This window comes from Plectropomus leopardus, chromosome 1 (assembly GCF_008729295.1).
Source record: "Plectropomus leopardus isolate mb chromosome 1, YSFRI_Pleo_2.0, whole genome shotgun sequence".
In the NCBI taxonomy this organism is placed as follows: Eukaryota; Metazoa; Chordata; class Actinopteri; order Perciformes; family Serranidae; genus Plectropomus; species Plectropomus leopardus.
Window position 1 is genome coordinate 40,304,241 of NC_056463.1, and position 14,024 is coordinate 40,318,264.

At 41.3% G+C, this 14,024-nt stretch overlaps 2 pseudogenes; both read left to right on the plus strand.

Annotated features, from left to right (window-relative positions):
* Nucleotides 1–401: 401 nt before the first annotated feature.
* LOC121942448 lies at nt 402–1,147 on the plus strand (annotated as a pseudogene).
* An 8,302-nt stretch (nt 1,148–9,449) lies between these two features.
* Nucleotides 9,450–14,024, plus strand: part of LOC121942092 — a 223,479-nt pseudogene continuing 218,904 nt past the window's right edge.

A 14,024-nucleotide genomic window follows, 5' to 3' on the forward strand; every position in this document is an offset into this window, starting at 1 on the left:
AGCAATCTGAAGCAATATGCATTATGGGACATGATAAAAGGTATTGAGGAAGGGACTGTCAGGGTTTGAAGGGCGTCTTGCTCAACCATGAGCTATATTATCATATTTCAGATTATGCCAACAGTTAGCCCTGTCACTGTTTCCACGGTATGTAACAGTCTATTCTGTAGGCTGATGCTGTGCTGACATTGCTGTGTGGACATGCTGACATATGTAAGCGTGATGCCTTACTTCTGGTGCATCTTTGTCTGTGCCTCTGGTAGCATCTCTGTGCTGCTCCTCCGAATGATTCCCAGCTAATCTTTTAACTTGCTCCTTACTTCTGCTGCTTTCTACTTTTCTGTGACTGAAAACGCTTACTGTTAGCCCATTAGCTACTTTAGCATTAGCTCTGGTTAGCTATGGCTTCTCCCTGCTCTTCTCCCTCTTCTGCTGCTCTCTCCTGCTCAGTGTGTCAGATGTTTAGTTACTCCTCTGCCTCCTTTAGTGATAGTGGTACTTGTAACAAGTGTAGTTTATTTGGGAAGCTTAGCAATCTGGAAGCACGGCTCCGCACCATGGTGAATCCCTCTTTAGCTGCGGTAGTTAGCAAGCCCCCTGTAGCCGGTCCAGACCAACGTAGCGTAGCCTCTGCTAGCAATCCCCTGGCAATGCCCGTGCAGGCGGGAGGCTGGGTGACTGTCCGAACAAAGCATAGTAAGCCGAAGTCCACGGTACCCCCCCCTCACGTTTCAAATAAGTACTCCCGCCCCATGACACACCCGCTGATGACACAACCCTGGTTATTGGTAGCTCTGTTTTGCAAAACGTGAAGTTAGTGACACCAGCAGCCATAGTCAAATGTATCCCTGGGGCCAGAGCGGGCGACATCGAGTCAAATTTGAAGCTGCTGGCTAAGGCAATCGTAGGTCACTAAAATTGATATAGACCAATGTGACCAATAATGACATGTTTTAGCCGCATGTCATCTCTCAACCGCTGGTTGTCGTGGTGGTGTCCAGCAAATGATGTTGGCTTCATTAATAATTGGCACTCTTTTTGGGGTAAACCTGGTCTTATCCGGAGGGATGGCATCCATCCCACTTTGGATGGAACTGCTCTCCTATCTACGAATCTGGACAAGTTTATTAGAAGCCCAAAGCCATGACATCTCGGAGTTGGGACCCGGATGCAGTGTTGCAGTCTTACACGCTTCTCTGAGCTTCTAGCACAGTCACACACCCATAATGTAAATGTTATAAAAACGGTGTCTGTCCCCCAACCACTTCATTTGTTTCAATTCCTGCAGTGCATTTTTTGAACTTGCGTCAGAGTCCTGGCTCTCAAAAATGTCTGCCCATCCAGTGTAACAGCTTGATGGGGGATGTTAGGGGTTAAAATATACAACTTTAAAGCAGAAATAAAAATGTTAACAGCCTGGGACAAAAAAATGTCTCTCTTGTATAACTCACTAGTTTACATTTTATTAAGTATTTAGGCCTAAGTTATGCATATCTAAGGGTAGGGACACTTGAGTGACAGGCTATTTGCCAATAGTGTGTGTCCCCTCGGAACTCAAGGCTGCAAAATAGGAGTCTACAAATCAGTGGGTGACATCACTTTAGCTACGTCCATTACTTTTACTGTCTATGGTCCGTGAAAATATGAAAAAAATTTCTGACCGTGATCTCATTAAGACCCAAATATGACATGTGTTTAGCCTTAAGTGAACAACAGACGTGTTAAGTTAAAATGTATTCTGTCAGAATCTGAAATCTGCCTGGGGATCCCACAGCTCAAATACTTGCTTCAAGCTTGTAACACTCTTATTTGTAGACCACAGCATGCGAAGCAGCCCTGTAAATGCAAAAGTCTGTCCACAAGTGAGTGAGTGTTTGAGTGAGTGACTGACCAACCGACCGACCAAATGACTGGCTGACTGACCGACTGACTGACCAACCAACCAACAGAGTGACTGACTGACTGACCGACCGAGTGACTGACTGACTGACTGACCGAGTGACTGACTGACTGACTGACTGACCGAGTGACTGACTGACTGACTGACTGACCGAGTGACTGGCTGAATGACTGATTGACTGACTGACCGAGTGACTGGCTGAATGACTGATTGACTGACTGACCAACCGAGTGACTGGCTGACTGACTGACTGACTGACTGACTGACCGAGTGACTGGCTGACTGACCGACCGACCGAGTCACTGACTGACTGACTGACGTACCAAGTGACTGACTGACTGAATGAAGAACGATGTTTCAGCATTGATTAGTGTGACTGATGACGTCACTGTTACTGTTTCGTCATTGGCCATTGCTCTAAATAAGTAGGCGCTGTCCTGTATTACTGTATTCTCCACTCTCTGTAACCAGTGTAGCATGATAGCATGGTGGAATTTACAAGTTAGCTAGCTACCTGACCAGCCACGGTCAAAGTGGCAGTTTTGGAGGGAAAGAGAGCATTACCTCATTCATTTGTTGTAGGAATAGTCGTGTCTGTATTACACAAGCCTAACATTTATTTTCACTTTATATTAACTTTTTCTGACTATTATGTGTTACAATGTCAGAATGGATGCCCCTGCTGTGGAGAAGGTGGAAATAAGACACTGCTTGAAAGTGAAGTGAATATTATGTGTTGCTGCTACAATGACAGAATTATCCTTTTGGTAACTGACGCTGAAAGGACGTTCTACAAACTTGTTATCGCCTGAATTTGGCTCTGATAGTGGTGGATGGCTGCTCAGCCTCTCGCAGTCACACAGGGACGTTTATCCCCAAGATATATAGGATTTAGCATTTTATGATAAGACAGTAAAGGAAGATTAAGAAATCCACCTTAGAAAAAAAGCAGATTAGTATCAGAAACAGATTTTAAAAAAAAACAACAAAGTAAATTACTAAAGACAGATTTAAAAAAAAAAAAAGTATAGCTGTATATGTTCTGTCAGTCAACAGAATTTTTCTCTTGTACTGCTGCTGTTCATGACACTCTAAATGCATTGTGTGTTTGTGTCCCATAATGAATCTACACTGAAATTAAATAAGTGAAAAACTGTTTTCATACAAGATGTCATTTGTTGGAAATGAGCCATTGAGTGTTAATTAGACACATCTCTGCACATGAAGAGCTCACGCCAAAACAAAACGAGCGAAAGAGTCAGACTCCATCTTTCCACTGATGAGTGTTTCAACTGAAATATTGAGCCTCATCAGTTTTCTGCTGATGGAAAATATGTTCAAATCAACTGAGCAGTCTCTCCACATTTCCCTGATTGATGTGCTGTTACACTCCAAACACCACTGTAATGTTTCTGACTAACATTTAAAGGACATTTCTTTAAAACCGGCTGCTGAACATGAAGTTGTGGATGAATCTTCTGTCCTCCTTTCATCGCAGTGATTCAGTCTTTATCAGTCTGCTGTCAGAAGAGATGTTCTCTTATTTGGCTTTTCCGGCTTGAAATATGTGAGTGAACAGTGTGTGTGCATCGATGTGAGTGTGTGTGTGTGTGTGTGTGTGTGTGTGTGTGTGTGTCTGCATTATCCTGCTCCATTGGCAGAGACAGCCACAATAGAGCTGACTAATGCAGAAATAGACTGCAGGCTAAGCCTCTTTTTTAACAAATGTCTTAAAATGTGAAGGGTGCATTCTGTGGCCCATTCCTACAATATTTATATCTCCCTCTTCATCCGCTTATATAGAAATGAGCGTCACCAGTTTAAGTGCACACACCTACTCACACACACACAAACATTCACATAGACGTATTAAGAAGGATGTGGTAGTTCCACTGTGTCACCCAATAAAAAGCTAATTCTGATAACACTTGTCAAAGCAACATTTCTGTTGAGGGCCTAATGTGAGTGTGTGTTTGTATGTGTGTGTACATCTTGTTTAGTGGGTAAAACACAGATGTCGTGTTTGTCTCTGGTGCTAATGGTCTCCTCAGACACAGCTCATTATGTTGGCAGGGAGGGAGGTGGAAGAATTGGGATTGAAAGAAAAAGTTTGTGAGAGAGAGAGAGAGAGAGAGTGCCTATGGGGCCCAGCAGAATTCATACCAGAAAAATTCAGACTGAAATTTTTTTCATTGTAACAGCATTACAGTGATCAGTGGAATTACTTGCAGAGGTGAGATAAATGCACAGCTATATCTGGTAAAGACCATATCAGCATTTTCTGATCTGATGCCCCCAACAGTCCTGCGCTTCGGGGCGGGCTGTGTCACTCTATCTGTGGTGTCACTCTAATATCCGACTTTTTTGCGGGTCCATGTATACAGCGCAGCAGGCCGAGTTCTTTTTATCTCCTACGCAGCTGAATGTCACTCTTTAGGTGGATAATTGATCTGTTGATAGGTATACAGCTGATCAGATTGATAGATAAAAGAGAAGATATTTGCAGATTTTTTTAAGTGAAAGAGTGTTAGGCCCATTTTACACAGCACGCATCAGAACCACATGAGCAGCGTTGAGCGTGTTGTTTTTTGTTTCGGCGCCCATGTTATCAAATAAGAGCATGCACACTGCTCGCCTGAGCAGCGCTTGTTAGGAGCGTCTTAGCTGCTTGTCAGCTGCAGCACATGTAGAGAAATGGTGGCTTGCCAATTTTTTACAAGTGACACTCACGATTGTCAGCAGAAATAGACAGTGAATATGGTGTTTTGATTATTATATTGACTCTATAGAGTGGTGAAGTAATGAGTCCTAAGACGTGGGCGTCCATTAGCCTTTTAGCACTTCTGGTTCCCTCGTTCCCTTAAAGTCTCTGGGTTTTATGAATGGGTTTTCGTTTAATGCCTTAAATAAGGTCTGTGGTTAACACAGGCTAAAGATATTTAGACATTTTGTTCTGCAACACAAAATATAACCACTTAGACCCGATTTTTTAACTTTTAAGTTTTTACTCGTCTTATAAAAGGCGGTTGCTAACAAGTGGCTAAATGGGACTACAGTGTTTGTCGGGGACATAAGACGGCATCACACAGGACACAGACATTCATTAAACCCACTTGATCGCCTTTATAGCTTTACAGAGTCACACTCCAACTTGCAAGTTTATCTATTTATGATATTTTTCGATTATGTTTTAACATGTTTTTACAGTGTTTGTAGTGGTGACACTTAAGTCATGTTGTAGTTCGTGTATAGCCTAACAATAGCTTTTTGCTTCTGCCAATTTAATTTATGCTTCAAAACACACAAAAGTGTTGTTCATCTGTGAAGGTTATCCGCTGAACAAAACGTGCAAGCCTCATAAACTTGTGTTCGTCATAGAGCTTATTTGTGGCGATAACCGAAAATCCCACTCAAAAATCCAAACCAGTGCGATGCTTACTTCCAACCAGGAAGGCCTACAAAAATATGTCATCCCTTCATCACTTTATACTACTTTTTACTGTAGTTTAAAAGTCTCTCTCTGTCACAGAGATGAGGAAATACAATGCATTTTATTCTGAAACATTTACAGGACCAGGTTGTCAGCTGTGCAGGAGCTTAACTAAATAACTAAATAAATGAGTGGAAATTGTGCTATTGTGCAAAAAGTAGCGGGCAGCGACACAGCAGCGACGTTGCAACAACACTGCATGTGTAACACCACATGCATGAAACACGGTGCTGCTCGGCGAGGCTGACGTCTCACGCACCTGGCGTGCACTGTGTGAAACGGGCCAAACTTTGCTGCGTCTGTTGTGTCTTCTGCTGTGATGCTGCTGTGTCTGCTGTGACGCTGCTGCATCTGCTTCGCTGCTATTTGTACTGTATTTTCATATTTCTAAGCACAAATTCCCCTCATTTATGAAGTCGTGCAAGCTCCTGCACAGCCGACAACCTGGTTCTGTAAATGTTTCAAAAGAAAATCTGTTGTATGAGCAACTGATGGGATTCTGCCCACAGAGACACTGTCAGAGGGCTTTTGTTTTGAAAAGAGAAGCAGGAAAGTTGGAGTCAGAGGAACAGTTGGAGTTCCTCATCTCTAAAAGGGACATACTTTTAAACTGTAGTAAAAAATGATATAGAGTCAATATAATCATCAAAATCATCCTTTTCACTGTCTATTTCTGCTGATAAACGCACATCATGCATAAAAAAATCGGTGAGCCAATGTTTCTCTAGATGTTCTGCAGCTGACACGCAGCTGAGACGCACCTGACAAGTGTTGCTCAAGCGAGCAGTGTGCACGCTCTAATTTGATAACATGCGCACCGAAATAAAAAACAACACGCTCCCTGTTCCATAGTGCTAAAAGCGGGTAACTGTGGTGCTGTTGTCTCTTCCATCAAGTTTAAAGTTGTTATATCCATGAGTTTGACTCAGAGTCATGTGACTCCAGTCCACACTCTCTTTCTGTTTCAATCATTATTTCATTTGGCTGTCTATTTGTTAGTCAGTTTGTCCATAGCATTGTGGAAAAATTACAGGCTCAATTCCCATTAAACTTGGTGGAAGGGGGTAACATGAGTCAAGGCAGAACCCATTAAATTTTGGAGTGGAACCAAATCAAAGGGTGTATACACAAATGTTTAGACAGGACAACTGGCCTTGGTGGCGGTCTCCCCTCTCAAGCGCCCTTATAGTTTACAGCTGTATTATAGAATGAGAAATGTTATCATGGTTGACTATGACTTATTAGTGTGCTGACGCAACACCTAGACCAGGAATACTCAACTTGCTTTGGTCGGGGGCCACATTTGCAAAATGGAGGAGGTCAGTTGCAGCAGCCCCATAGGATTTAAAGACATTTCTAGGATTTTAGGACATTTTAATGATTTTAGGATGTTTCTAGGATTTTGGGACATTTCTAAGATTTTGGGACATTTCTAGGACTTTAGGATGTTTCTAGGATTTAAGAACGTTTCTAGAATTTTAAAAGTATGGGATTTTAGGATATCTCTAGGATTTTAAGATAATTCTAGGATTTTAGGACATTTCTAAGATTTTATGACGTTTCTAGGATTTTAGGACACTTCTAGGATTTTAGGATGTTTCTAGGATTTTAGAATAGTGGAATTTTAGGACATTTCTAGACTTTTAACTTTTCTAGGATTTTAGGACATTACTAGGATTTTAAGATGTTGCCACGATTAAAATATTTATTTATTTTTTTTTATGACGTTTCTAGGATTTTAGGGTGTTACCAGGATTTTAGGACATTTCTAGGATTGTAGGATGTTTCTACGATTTTAGGATATTTCTAGGAGTTTAGAAAGTTTCCATGATTTTAGAAAATGTCTAGGTTTTTAGGACAAATTGTGTTTATACGGACGTATTTTATTTTGCAGGAAAAACGTCTATATATCTCAAGCCTACGTAAACCACAGACCTTATTTAAGGCATTTTACTGAAAACCTTTAAAAAAAACCATAGACTTTAAGATGAGGGAACTGGAAGTGCTAAAAGGTTAAAAGACTTAAAAGAAAAGGTTAATGAGACTTTAGGTCTCATTACTTCACCCCTCTAAAGAGGGCCAGATTTGGCCCGTGTACCGTAAATTATTATTATTATTAGTATCACTGCCCTTGACTATTTCCTTGCCTGTATAAAACAATTAAATTCCTCATGTCTAAAACTATGGGAACATTTCCAAATAAGGTTAGACTCATGACTCTATGTCTTATATGCAAGTTATGAAAATGTGGGCTTTCCAAATTCAAAATAGAATACCAAAAGAAGTAATTTGATAGAAAGGTCGTGCTAGAGTGCCCACGAGCACTTTCACTTTTATCCCCAGTAATAAACTGGTCGTGGTCTTTTGTACATTATAAGAAAAACTCATCTGTTGTAATGAAAGAGACATTTTGACACAGGTATCAGCTGTGCACCCTCTCCTCAGACACCCGGCTGATTATGGCAGATTATTCCACATCGAGGTGATTAGGATGGTGCGGTTTTAAAGCTGCCGTGCCGTTTGCAGCTGTCAAACAGCGTTACAGCCACCAGGGGAGCAGACAGCAGACTTCAGGCTGGAGAGGAAACACGGTGACATAAATCTAAGCGAGAGCTCATCATTGATCTGTGGATGGGGTCACAACCCCTCCTGCGTAGCTGATGGAGGGGTTGTGACCCCATCCATGTCACATTAATTAACAGGAAGTAATTTGGGGGAATGCATGGTGCTCTGGTCTAACATGGTACAATGGAGCCCCCCCCCCCCCCCCCCGTCTTTTGTTAGGGACATGGATTTGACAGGAGGGTGGTTGGGAAGGTGGATGAGGAGGGGGGTAGATAAAAAAAGAGGGAGGCAGAAGGAGGAGAGGGAGGAGGTGTGTGTGTGGTGGGGGCCATCTGCCACTGAGTATGCAGGGTCAAAAGGCTTTTGTTGTGAGGGAGTGATGAGACAGATAGATGGTCGTTGTGTCCCAGTGTGTAACATGTTTACCCCCCCCCCCATTTTGAATACACACACACACACACACACACACACACACACACACATACTCACATAGTGACAAATAATGAATTTTCATTGTTATTTGGCTTAATAATTTAAAGTCTGGTTAAATGGATAACATTCGCAAAAATTTCAAAATCAATCAAGAAATTAGAAATGTGCTTATAATTTGACATTTTTCCATTTTCTTCTGCTAATGTGAGAACAGAGATAGCCCCATGGATCTACTGTAATAGCACAGTGTCTCCTCATTGCATCCTGGGAAATTTCTGGGTCTCTGTGGCCTTTAATGTGTTGTATTTTGCACTCTGTTTTATTCTATTTATAGATTTAAAAGGAGCAGATTCGAACAGTGGCAGCGTCTCATCTCCCACTGTCACCTCAACCCGAGATTCAATCACCAACCCCTGCGATGCAAGAGAGTGCGCATGCGTGTTCCCTAATCAAAGCAGCTGCATCAAGCAGGAATGTCAACGGAAAGTAGAAGAATTTTCCTTCAAAGTAAGAGCGCAGTTTTTTTTTTTTTTTTTTTTACAACAATCACTAATTCAAATATAAAAATGGCAAATTACTTTGTGTAATATTTAAAACACCACTGTGGAATTTACAGAGCGAGATGTAGAAAACAATGTTTTCAGTATACAATATTTTCATTCCTTAAAAGTCAGAAGTTATTGTAAATACTGGAGCTGCAGCATTTATTTAATTAGGGGAATTGTTTTGATAATTGATTAATCCTTTCAGTAACATAGCAAATACATGTGTTACATTTGTTTAAAAATGTTTACAACTTTTCACATTTTAGGACTTTGTTTGTTTTGCTTATGGTTTGCTAAATTTTAACATTTTAAGTTGTTGACTCATGTTTGAACAAACACAACTTAAAGATCTTTTTTTCCATGATTTTTTATTTGTTAAATCCAACCATTTTAAAAACCAAGAAATGAGGAGGCAGAATAATCGTTAACCTCCTGAAAGACCTCCTTTATTTTGAAAGGTGCAACCGGAATTGTGTGTTGACATCGCCTGAGACTGACGCAGGCTGCCTGAGCGGCAGCAGCAGCATTAGATGCTGTCCCATCATCAGATCACACCCAACGGGGCTACAGTGCACCGCTCCTCCGGCACCAACACCATGACACCCAGGTTCAAACTCGCAATCTGAGCCGCACTGAGAACCCAATCCGCGGAGGACTGCGAGCAACGGGACGTGGAGACATACGCACGCGCGCGCGCGCGCACACTCACGCACACACACACACACACACACACACACACACACACACACGCACACACATACGCGCACGCATATTGCAGCGACCAGCTGCCAAAAAGACAGGAACGCCGACCGAGGCGAACTCGAACTGCGCCGCGGATTTGCGCTTTTCTCTCCACAAGCGCGTCCCACACGGACACCCGCAAGAAAGATTACTCCCTGTGAGTCATTTCACGCCAAAAAATGTCGTCTGGAAAGGACAGCGGGCATTACGCCAACTATGTGGGACCGTACCGCTTGGAGAAGACGCTGGGCAAAGGACAGACAGGTTAGTGAAAGCTCCTCTGAAAGGCTCCAGATGCGGATGATGTTGTCAGGACTCTCAGCATCACGGCACCTGACTCGCTGACATCATGTTGGGTTGCAGCTTTTTTTTCCCTTTTTTGTATTTGCGTGCTCTTAATGTGTCGCTGTGGGAAATGGAAAGCGGAGAAATGCATTTTAAGTGCGGATGTTTGTAGTGGACGCGGCTTTGCTGAATGCAGGGAGAGATGCTGCTTTTCATGATCATGATGACAGTGATGATGGTGATGATGATGATGAAGATGGTGGTGGTAGTGTGGTGTGCCTTTAATCCTTGTTGTCAGGCAGAGAGAGCTTGGTGATAATGGGCCCTTGTGATTTTTCTTGTCTCTAATTCCTTTATAGCATCCAATTGCTGAGGCTGCTCTCTGCAGAAGAGGTAGAGCAGTGATGCTGCACTGTCCGGTCGCTGCGCGCGCGCACACACACACACACACACACACACACACACACACACACACACTCACTCTGCAGCTGCAACATTACACATGTACATTCTGCATATTTGTTTTAATGGTGCAGTGTGCTGAGTTCATGTCTGGACTCTTCCTGGACGGGTTAAGATGGCAGGCTGGATGATATTTTGTAATAGGCCCTGCTGTACAGTATGTCACAGTATTTGTTTCTGTATCAAGTTGATCTTTATCACTGGCTGTATGTAAAATGGAACCAACCCAAAAAGTCATCTCAGTATTTCATTTTGGCTTTGGGGTTTTTGTTGGGACTATTATAGAGGTTTTGACTGAACTTTATGCTCATTTTAGAGGCTGCAGGTTGGTGCTGTTTAGTTGTGTTAATATTAGCCAAAGTCAACATAACAGATAGACATCACAGCACTATGTATCATTGTGCTGTATCCATTCAGGTGTGAAAAACCATGTCAAGGTGTGTATGTGACGTAGCAACGGAAAACGTTACATCATGACTTTGTATTTTTTTTAAAAAATCCAACAGGACCAATAAACAACCAGCACTAAGGACAACTTTTCAAATTTAAAATATCACTGAAGGTGAAATTTCAGAATATTGTCACAAGATCAGATAGAGGCTTTCTATGACTTTTAAAAACCATGTGACGGTACCAAACTCTTCCTTGTCTTTCCATTGCATTTGGTAAGCTGAACATTTTGGGTATATTTCATTACATCAGGAGTGACTTCATTATTTTCATTTGCTGTTTGGTAGGATATCAAAAGACATAGTTGTAATAAAGACATTAGAGAAAATGGCTCTGATGCTGTTACTGAGCTAGAAGAGAGCGCTGATGCAGAATTCAGGAAACTGCTGCAAGTCGATTGGTTGGTTGGTGGCCCAGAATGGTTTAAGCTTGTCAAACTACTTTGTTGTTATTTACATTTGCTTTACTGTATGCATAGCATTCTTTATTTCACATTTTTGCCTGCTGTATAATTCCTATATTTGCTCTTTTTTTAAGCTCCAGTGTAGTCCATAACAGTCTTTAATTCTCTGCTAAATTCCTGAGTATGTTCACCGGCTAGTCTCCTACTTTGTCTGTCTGCTGTTTGGTGTTGAGCAGCTAGTTCACAATTTAGTGGTGCACAGTATATATATACTGTGCACCACACTCCCAGAGCATACTCTGGGCACAAATGGGGCAGCAGAACTTCAGGCATATTAAGTGAAACCAAATTGTTCATGCGTTGGATCCACTGTAAAGTAGCTGCTCAACACCAAACAGCAGACAGACAAAGTATATATATATATTAATTAGTGCTGGGCCGTTAACGGCGTTAACGTGCTGCGTTAACGCGGGATTCTTATCGCGCGATAAGGAAATTATCGCGCGATAAACTATTCACTAAGTTGGGTCTATACAGTGAGCAAGGCACCAATTTCACTTTGTTGTTTAAGCGCGGATGTATACCTGGTCGAATTACGCGGAGGGGGCGTGAACAAGGCGGAAGCTGGTCTACCTGAGTGACTGGAGTGATTGGCTCAAGCCGTGTCACAAAGCTGCTGACTGTTAATGGTCTTCTTCATGACCTCTAATGTAGGCCCACAGTTCAGTTAGGGTCATGTTATCAGAGGCTGCGCCCTCTGCTGTTCATTCCAGTTAGCAGGAAAAAGCTTTTTCCACATGGAGACAGAACCTGTGTTCCTTAATGTCTGTGTTTAACAAAATAAAAAAAAGTTAAACACCAAAGTAAATCTTATGGAACATTATTTTTCTTTACCAAATATTATAGTAGAACAGCTTTCTCAAGCATTTTGTGATGCATTTTCATCATTTAGATAGATAGATATTATTTTGAATGTCTTTGGCAAAATTCAAATCTATAATTTTAATCTAGATTAATCTAGATTAACTACAGGATTGCAGTGAGATTAATCTAGATTAAAAAAATTAATCTGTGCCCAGCACTAATATTAATAGTGCTTTTAGTGAACAGTCCATTTTGTTGTGAGCCGCCACAAGTGAACAAATGTGTGAGAAACCCTGGTGGAGTTTTAGGGCTGCAGTGGATGTTGAAGACAACTCTTGATAAGGAGATATTCAAATGCCTGCCCAAAACTGAAACTTCTTTTGGAGATTCCTTAGATGAACCTCAGGGTCAGCTAATGGACCTAACTACTGTGTTGAACTTATGACTCTTGTAAGCAGAACTAAATTACGACAGATTTTATTGCCAGACCGACAGTTTGAGTTAACTCACGACTCATTTGGGGCAACTGAGCTCCTGCAAAGACTCAAGGAGACATCAGGAGATCCCTACATCATAGAAACAGACAATTTATGTCTTTGTTCCACAACCAACAGGTGACATGCCCGCACATCTCCAGACTGTAAGAGAGGATCACATTAACAGATTTTTGTATTCAAAGTAAAACGTACTTTGAAATGTTGTGTGGAGGTCTCATACCTACAGAACTGGAACTTTGCTTACACGCTGACGTTAAGCCCAAACACATAAACAGAGTGTGTGTGTGTGTGTGTGTGTGTGTGTGTGTGTGTGTGTGTGTGTGTGTGTGTGTGTGGAGGGGTGTGACCTTAAGTAACCCCCTGCCAGCAGCGTGCTACACACTGAATGGAAAGACTCTTAGTACAGACTTGCATTTTCATATGCATCTCCTCTATCTGTATCTTAATTAGCCTTCCTAACACTTTAGGAAGAAATTAGATCTAGACGGTTAAAACAGTAGAAGTGATAGAAGGGAGGAGTGTAAGGCAAAAGAGCAGCGAGGCAAAAGGTTGCCTCTCTGCTGTTGATCGATGCTTGACATTGTGTTTTCTTTAATCTTAACTTTTCATCTGCTTGATCATCTTGCACTATTTCAGTGCACCCGATCAAGTCCAGATGTCACATCTAATTCAGTTCCTCACTAGTTTTCATCTCCTCATTTTTATTGTTGCTTCATTTATGAGTTTGTTGTTCCTTTAGTCATTTTATTCACTTGGTGTCTTTGCTGTATTCACTGTTTCATCATTTATCCCTACTTATTCTTAAACTCTTTCATTTGTCGTTTTAGGAGTAGTTTTGCTGTGTAGTTTAATAAAGCTTTCATTTATAAAGACACTTGATCTTGTTATGTGTGTGTGTATAATGTCAGGTCCCTGTACACCTGGAAAAAGAACTCTGTAGCAAACTTCAAATTATGAGACTAGATTAATTTATAAGGCAAAATGGGCTATCAGCCTTTCTATTTTAATGGGTAGTGCTGCGAAGTTTTAAACTCTAATTTTTAATGTAAACTTATTGTTCCTGATAGCCGAAGTTGAGTCCCATTACTCCACTTCATCTTTATACCAATACATGTTTCTGAGTCATAATTTTGCATTATGAGTTATAGTTACATATTTTGGTATTGATTAATTAATTAATTAATTAATTATTTTAATTAATTGCTAATCAATTAATAAATCCCCTATTTAAGCCACTGCAGGGCTTTATCTCCAAACACATCTCTCTGCGGTTTCCCAAAATGGCACTTAGAGCTGAGAGTGAACCAAAACAGTAGAGTTATGGACTGGTTAGCTAAACAATGTGCTGAAACTCATTATTAAGCTCCATAATGCATTTTTTGACTCTTTG